At 33.8% G+C, this 8,545-nt stretch overlaps 1 protein-coding gene across 2 annotated transcripts in view; it reads left to right on the top strand.

The window, feature by feature from the left end:
• Window positions 1-2,108: 2,108 nt before the first annotated feature.
• LOC111516751 (acyl-CoA Delta(11) desaturase-like) overlaps window positions 2,109-8,545 on the top strand; it is a 48,661-nt gene continuing 42,224 nt past the window's right edge. Inside the window, exon 1 of one of the 2 annotated variants that reach the window (XM_074177975.1) lies at window positions 2,109-2,239. The gene's annotated coding sequence lies outside the window, so the exon portion shown is untranslated. Of the gene's footprint in view, window positions 2,248-8,545 lie in introns of both variants that reach the window. The other variant, XM_074177974.1, reaches the window with a different exon arrangement.

The following is an 8,545-nucleotide window of genomic DNA, read 5'->3' as shown; positions in this document are numbered from 1 at the left end:
AGTTTCAACCATTGATCTCTAGAGTTATTATGGTTATTATTATTATTATTATTATTATTATTAGAGGCAATGTATTCTAGATAAGCCTTCTTTTCTCGCTCAATAAAAGATTTAGTGAAGTTTCTAAGAGTTTTATAATAATTCCAATCTTCCAGCTTTACCGGTTTTTTTGAATTTGTTTCTGGCTTTATCTCTTATTTTCATCATAAACTTCACATTGTCTGTAATCCATGGTGTATAAGGTTTGCTAAAAATTCTTGTGACATATGGAATCTGCTGGGATTCCAGCAGATTGATTCTAACTCATTTGTAAAATGAACATAGTTGAAATTTTTAAAATTTCGGAAAGCTCGGGTAACAGGGTTGTGTTTTACAATGATTTCAGGAGCATAACAATAAACTAGAAAATGATCTGAAACGTGATGTAAGTCCATTGTGCCACAATCAGACCATTTGAAATTAACGTGAACGATAATGTAGTCCAACAGAGAACATAATAATAATAATACCGTCTTTATTATCTTCTAATACATTCAAATCAAATTAATCATGTACAGTTCATTTATTATAAGAAGACAAAAGGCGAAGTTCAATTTACATGATGACAAGTCATCATTCAATTGCTCTTCCACTCAACCTCATGATGATTGTGTTACTCTTGTTGGCGAATTTATAATTTCTTTCAATTCGTAAATATCTAAGATGTCTGTGAGATGGATATAATTCCTATCTGTAATGTCTAACCCGTTAATATTAAAGTCTCCCATGCAAATTATATTGTCAGACTGCAGCGCGACTATGGTTAGGCTCTCATCAAGGTCATTTATGAAGTCAGAAATATTCGTGTTTGGAGGCCTATATATAACACCAATAATATAAACAGATGAGTTGTATTTAATTTCGACCCACAATCATTCTATATTATCATGTATTTCGCTAATTAAGATTTTGAAACGAAAAGATTTCTTAAGGAAAAGTCCCACCCCTCCACCTCTAGTACCTCTAGCTACATGAATAAATTTGTGAGAAGGTATTTGGAACATAGACACATCACAATTAGGTCTTAGCCATGTTTCAGATACTGCTAGAATATCAAAATCATTATTATTTACCGTATTCCGGAGCACATCGAATCCAGTGTATATTGAAAGTAAATTCATGTGGCCAAATTTCATTTTAATTAAAAAAAAATATCATCTAATTGAAACAAAAAATCAGTGAATGCAAATACGGAAGTAGAATATAATATTTATCTACACACACTATTTCCATGAAATGATTGAATTCTAATATTTTGGACGTTGGGATAACGACCGAGTGGTTATTTTCCGGGGGTGATCCGAATTCCCAGAATATAGCTCAGATCAGACCTTCTTTAGAGTATTGTTCTCATTTACAGAGTTCTGCCCCCAAACATAACCTAAAGCTGCTGGATTCCATTCAGAAAAGAGCAATCCGCCTGATGAGAGACGCGAACATCACTTGCAACCTTGAAAGTCTGGAACATCGAAAAAAGGTTGGAGATTTGTCACTCTTCTATAGATATTTTCACGGGAAGTGTTCAAACACATTTGATTCCATCAAGAACGGTATATATAAGAAATACGCGACGAACTGTGGCTGCTCATCGTTTCGAAGTTCAACTCAGTACATCTCGAACTTCAGTGTACAAGAACTCTTTCATTTGGAATGAACTTCCTGAGAACGTTTTTCTAAGTGGATTTAATCTCCAGCGATTCAAATCCAATGTGAATCACTACTTTCGCACAGGCGTTGCTCTAAGAGCGCCTCGAGGATTTTTCTGTAGTGCTTGCGTTTTGTTCTTGAAAAAAAGTTACGACAATTTTCAATATACATGCCATACATGCCTGTTAAAAACTGTTACTCCCTGAAAATTAAATCGATATTAAACATTTTGGTTTCGTCGAACCCATCGTTTTGGAAAGTTCATCAATCTATGAATCATTTACGACTACCAACACGTATTTTCCAATTGTTACGAAGTTTTATTATTAGTTTATGAAGGTTTGTTTAAATACTGCATTAGAAAATTAAACAACAATGTATCGGATAAGTGTTAGCGATTGCTAAATAGATCCAAGGTGAAGAAGCGACAAATTTCTTCGAAGAGTGAATTTAGTAAGTGTCTTGTGTCCACTCTGCATCAGTTCATTTTCCTTCTGTAAATTCTTGTTTCAAAGTAAAAAGTGCGAGTGTGTGCATTTGTTTACTTCATTCTGTACGTAGGTAAATGGAATAATTCAATTATAGATATATTAGGGTCCTGCCCTTCGAGCGTTTTGAATTTCTATACATATAATTTCATAGTATAATGATAAGAAACGCGAAAGGAATTTGAAAAAAGCTAGTTTTACCTATTAAATATCGGAGGCAAACAGATCCATTTTCTGAATAAAATGTTTTTTTTCTGCAAATTTAACCTGTGGAAAAGCTATGTTCAATAGCAGGTTCAATAGTTGTCATTGAGCTGTTGAGTTGTCAATCTCTGCGTTTCAATTAACAAAGTAGTTCCATTCGGAGTAGGAAAAAGGGGACACATTCAACCATCCCCTCAAAATCATTTAATTATTTGAATTTAGCATCGAGCAGAATCTCATTTACTAGGCTATACCCACTGACACTGTTTGTGAAGTTTGGTTGTTAGTGTGTGATTCTTACACCAGAAAAAAAATTGAGTGGAATTTTGGGGTAATAAAGGTAAATTTTTTGTTGTTCAATTTTATAAATTTGTGTTATAAAATCTGGATATTAACATATGCTTTCGGGAGTTCTTTTCTCGGCGATTCTAACCTAGAAATAGTAGAATTCTAAAAGCCATATGTTATTTCTGAAACAAAGATCAAGAGGCACATTCGACCACCTAATAATAATAATCGACCTATATCCATCGACATAATGCGGCCCTAGAAGTGCTATATTACCATCTACGACACTCTTACGGTATTGACGAGACACCGGTGTTGCACTACGCTCCGGGGGATATTGAATCCGTTGTGGGGAACGAGAAGTGCCGAATTTATTGGAACTATTCGTTCCCCACCCTCAGGCTCATACAAGCTAATGAGCCTGATGTGGTCCTTCTCGACCACCAGAGCAAAACGATATTTGTCGTGGAGTTTTCAGCTCCTGGCGAGACGAATATCGTCAGAATAGAGGCGAAAAACGGATAAAATATCAAAATTTTCTCTTCGAACTCTGCAGACTCTATCCAGATCACTCTACTCTCGAATCTTAAGATCATACCGGCTTGCCGCATTGAGGCAGAAATCTTAGCCGCAGAGATGCAGAAGGCTGTCATTCGTGGCTCACCGCGCTTGCTCAAGGCACATGCTTCTCGGACCCAATGATCACTTACCCCACGGTGTGGGAAGTGGTCATTGGTTGATAATGCTGGCGCGCCCTCCCGAATGTATCGGGGCTTCGGGGAATAGGGCCTGACCAGCGCACACTACGGTGGAAAAAATAAATAGTAATAATAATAATATTCATTTGTCAAATCTTCTTAGAATTATTACATTGAATATTGAAAAGCATAAAGGTATCCTAAGTACATTTATATATAGTGTACAAATAAAATCGATTGCCACTTAGGTTCACATGGAACCTGCCTGTGGAAACAAATGTTTTTTTCTGTTTCCTCTTATGAGAATCATGATTTTTCTACCTCATAAGTTTATCAGTTCACAGCCTGTAACTGCGGAAATAAATAATTCTTAAATTCTGTAGTAAGCTCATAAGAGGAAATTAAAACTAAACAAGAAGAAAGGAAAATGAAATAAATAAATAAGTAAATAAGAAATGAATCAATTTGCTGGGTCTACAATGTTTTTGACAAATTGTCTACTTTGTTCAAGGATCCATTTTTTAATGCGTTTCTTTATCAGACCAATATTATTAAGTGTTTTAACTGAGACAGGAACATGATTTAGAAGTTTAGCTTCAATATAGGTGAAGCATCTTTGACCAATTGTTTTTTTTGCTCTTGGTATGTACACTGCTGCAGAGTTTTGAGCTCGTGTTATTCGATTGTGGGGTAAGTTTTTCAAGTAATTTCTATTTTTCAGGAGAAATGTGATAATAGTTTTAGAAAACAGTTGCCTTCAGTCTAAAATTTTTAATTCCCCATAGAGCTGTTCTGTAGGATAACGAGATCTTTTGTTATAAATAATTTTTAAAATACACTTCGGTATTTTTTCTAGTGGATCGAGTGCAGTAGAATTAATACCACCCCAACCAATTATACCGTATTGTAGAAGATATTCTACAAATGCGTGGTATAATATTTTCAATTTGTTAAGGGTTAATATATTTCGGAGCTAGCGAAACCTGTATAGAAGTCCTCTCAATTTATTTTTCAAGTTATGCACTTGAATATTCCATCTGAGAAAGCTATCTATGTGAATACCTAAGTACTTTGCTGATTTAAGTAAATTGACATATTTGGAGTTGATGTTTATTGTTATATATTCTGGTAAATATGACTCACACGAAGTGAATAGAAGTACTTTAGTTTTTTCAAAGTTGATTGTGAGCAAATTTGCTTTAAACCACTTGGTTAATGATTCCAGATCACGTTCAGCAATATTTCTAACGTCTTCCCATTCATTTGCGGTATATAATATAACAGTGTCATCAGCAAATGAAATCATCTTCCCACAAGATTGTTGAGAAAATAATGAATTCAGATATACAAGGAATAAGATAGGACCTGATACGGTTCCCTGAGGCACACCACAAGATACATTCCTTTTTTTTTTACTCAGTTCGCCATTTATCTGGACACTTTGGGAACGATCTTCGAGGAAACTACTGAAAAGTTTGTGAACATTACCCCTTACACCCAGATTTTCCAGCTTGCTGAGCAAAAGTGCATGGCTCACGGTGTCAAATGCCTTTGCCAAATCAAGTAGTACACTAGGCCAGCTTTTTTTCATCTATAGCTTTATATATTGTGGATGTTACATCTGCTATAGCATATGTAACATCGATGTTCTTGAAATCCGTACTGATATTTTGACAGAATTTGTTTTCTATTCAGATATGGAATCAATCGTTTTTTAATTATCTTTTCAAATATTTTCGAAACAGAGGATGAGATTGACAAGGGCCGATAATTTGAAACATTTGTTTTCTTCCCTGTTTTGTAGACTGGAATAATCTTGGCCTCTTTCAGATGTTTTGGAAATACGCCTTGCTCTATAGCCATATCGAATATATGTGAAATTGGTTTAGAAATTAACTCAGATGATGTTTTTAGTATTTCATTCGAGATATCGTCTGGACCAGGTGATTTTTTATCTTTCAAGTTACTTATGATTTCTCTAACTTCATTTGGGTCGGTGTTGGACATATACATAGAATTTGAAAGTCTTACTTTCCCTTTTTCGATTTTCTCATAAGGTTTTTTTGCAGCCAATTTTGTTCCTACTTCCGAATTCATTACAAATATCTTTAAACTCAATAAGTTCGCCCTTTATATCTGACTGTATTTTAGGTATGCTATTTTGTTTATTATAAAATCATCAACTATTTTCCAAAGATTTTTTGAAGAGTTTTGGTTATTATTTGTTTGGTTTTTAAAGTAATCAGTTTTTATTTTTTTTTAAGAGTATTTATCTTGTTTCTTTAATCCATATATTCTTTTTTGTAGTTTTCATTACGTGGATTTTTAACGTGTTTAATAAATGATTTATCACGCTTTTTTATAGATGTGATTGAACCCCTTGTAATCCAAGTTTTTTTTCGACCATTACACTTTTATACATGTGGATGATTGAGATATTATTTCTTTAAATGTGAAAATGAATATATTCATACTCGTTTCTGGTTCTTTCTCTTCATAGATTTCAGTCCATGCCTGTTGCTGTAATAGTTCCAACATTTTGTTTTGATTTATCTTATTTATAAACTTTGCTTTGTTGTTTGGTATTTCTTGTATAGGGATGTCATTTTTCAGTATCGCAACCGTAGGGAAATGATCTGTTATTGAAGTTTTGATTATTAATGAAGTTACCATTTTTGGGACAAATATTTTACTTTTTAGAAAAGAGCCTCCAGTTCTTGCCTCCAGGCAAGAGCTAGATGTCTGAGTTATGCGAGTAGGCTTATTGATCAGTGAAACAAATCCGAATTCTGAAAGAATATTCATATAATCATCAATAGAACCATTTTTATTTTGTTCTTCCAATATATTAATGTTCATGTCACCCACGATAGTTATGTGATCATATTCTCGATAATCTATTTGGGAGAGATGTTGCTTCGGATTATAATTAAATTCATATATACAGGTTGATGGCGATCTTCAAATAGATACATATTTTTGTATTATTTACATTTAAAATCAATTCAATGGCATTTGCTACTAATTTAATGAAGTGGTGTTCATATATAACGTTAGATTGGATGTATATGCTAATTCCATCATTTTGATTGAGCTGATCAATGCTATGAATTACATTATAGTTGCTAATATCGAAGATAGGATCATGAGTCTTGTTCCATGTCTCAGTTAAAATGATGCATTTAAAAACGTTTTTGAATTCAGACAGAAATACTTCAAACTCTTAAAAGGGTTTTTTAAGCTTCGAATATTGCTGTGATGAATCGAGAAGTGAGTTTTTTTTTAAATTCAAGGCCGAACTCAACCTGTTATCATTGTATATTTCGCATGTATCAAATGGTTCGTTTTGATAGTCCCTCACAAATTGGTTCATTATCTGCGATAATAAAAATAAGACAATAATTTCTATCTAAAAAATAAGATCGTGTTGTCAACAAAGAGAAAGAAAAATATATATTTCCAATAATAATATTAATGGTGAGGCACTTTCAACCAGTGGTTGAATGTGCCTGTGGCTTATATTTATGCTACAGATAATTATAATAAACCTAACTGAGTTAAGGGTGTTAACATTTAATTTTAGATGGTGCGCAAGTATAAGAAGACAAACAGGACAGAAATAAATGAAAATGTCATGAGAAATGCAATTAAAGAAGTGATACATAATAGAATGTCAGAAAGGGTAGCTATTAGAAAATTTAATTTGAGTAGGGATACATTTTTAAACATATTTCATTCCAAAACTTGCAAATTGAAGAAAAAATACTCACAAGAGCATTTAGTAATCCTATACAATGAAGACTCAGGCAACGAAAGTGATTCTGATCTAAACAAAAATATTTATTCCAGCAAATATACTGTGTCTCGGGTGTTTACAAATAACCAGGAAATAAGGAGATAGAATTAATGAAATATATCCCCAGACATGTTCAGATATGAACTATGGGTTAACTTAAAAACAAATTAGGGTATAGGTATTGGATTACGCACCTGCTTTACCCGAATGCCATAGTCCTGTTCAATGAAGAGCGAATAGAATAGTCGGAATGAATGTTATATGAAAAGAAACAAACAGAAAATAACTTTGAGAAAACCAGAAAGCACAAGTCTGGCACGGACCACCGGTTTCAATAAAAAAAGCGTATCAGAATTTTTCGAAAATTATACATCAGTATTAATTAAATTCAAATTTACTCCTGGACAGATTCACAACATAGATAAAATTGGGGTAACTACCGTCTTAAAACCTGTTGAAATTGTTTCAACCAAGGGCAAAAAGCCAATAAGCCAGACTGTTTCCGCTGAAAGAGGGGAACTAACAACATTTCTAGGAATATGTTTTTCCATGGATACGCAAACCAAATGACTATTTGATTAATGCTCCTACGTCTAGCATAGCCTTGGATAATTCCTCAGGTTGGATGACATGTGATTTACTTCTATGTGTTTTGGAACATATTAGAAATCACACACTCTGTTCAACCGAAAATAAAATACTTCTGTTGCTGGGCAATCATGAGTCGCAGACAATGGCATAGTTATGCTCTCATTTTCCCCGCATACATCGTACAAGCTTCAACCGCTACCTCACCGGAGGGGCACTATCAACCATTTGTAGAAATTTCTTAAATTGTAAATTTTCAAAGTAAATAATGAATTCAGAAAAATACTATTATTGGCAATGGCAGCCAGAAGGTCAATACTTAATTAGACTAGGACAACAAAGACAACATACTACTACTTACTTTACTATAGTCCGTTCATAATTTGTCGATAGCACAAAATGAGGGCCCAAGTCATAAAACGGTCGTAAAACTCGTAAAATCATAGGCGGAGGTTCCTGAGGTGTTTATTCATTAAATATAAAGCTTCAGTTTATATTCGAAACTTGCCTTGAAAGGGTGAAGTTGTTACGAACGAAAATAATTTTTGGTTTAGTACATTTTTTGATCGCATTTAATTTACGGCTCGTTGGTGTTTCGGCGTCTACGGTAGTAATTAACGTCTCTAATATTTATTTTGCGCATTTTGTGCAGTGCGTGAGTAACTTTTTTTCATATTCCTACAAACATATATGTACCTTTCGTTCCTGCTTGTTTTGTTTGATTGCTTGCGATGGCTTCGTCATCATCATCAACATCATCAAGTTTTACACCGGTACTGTTGCGTACAGTCAGTAAG

This window comes from Leptinotarsa decemlineata, unplaced genomic scaffold (genome assembly GCF_025532065.1).
Source record: "Leptinotarsa decemlineata unplaced genomic scaffold, Ldec_3_MD MMD2_tig00003335_RagTag_RagTag, whole genome shotgun sequence".
Lineage (NCBI taxonomy): Eukaryota > Metazoa > Arthropoda > Insecta > Coleoptera > Chrysomelidae > Leptinotarsa > Leptinotarsa decemlineata.
Note: the sequence above shows the minus strand (reverse complement) of the source record. Positions and strands in the feature narration are given on the sequence as shown.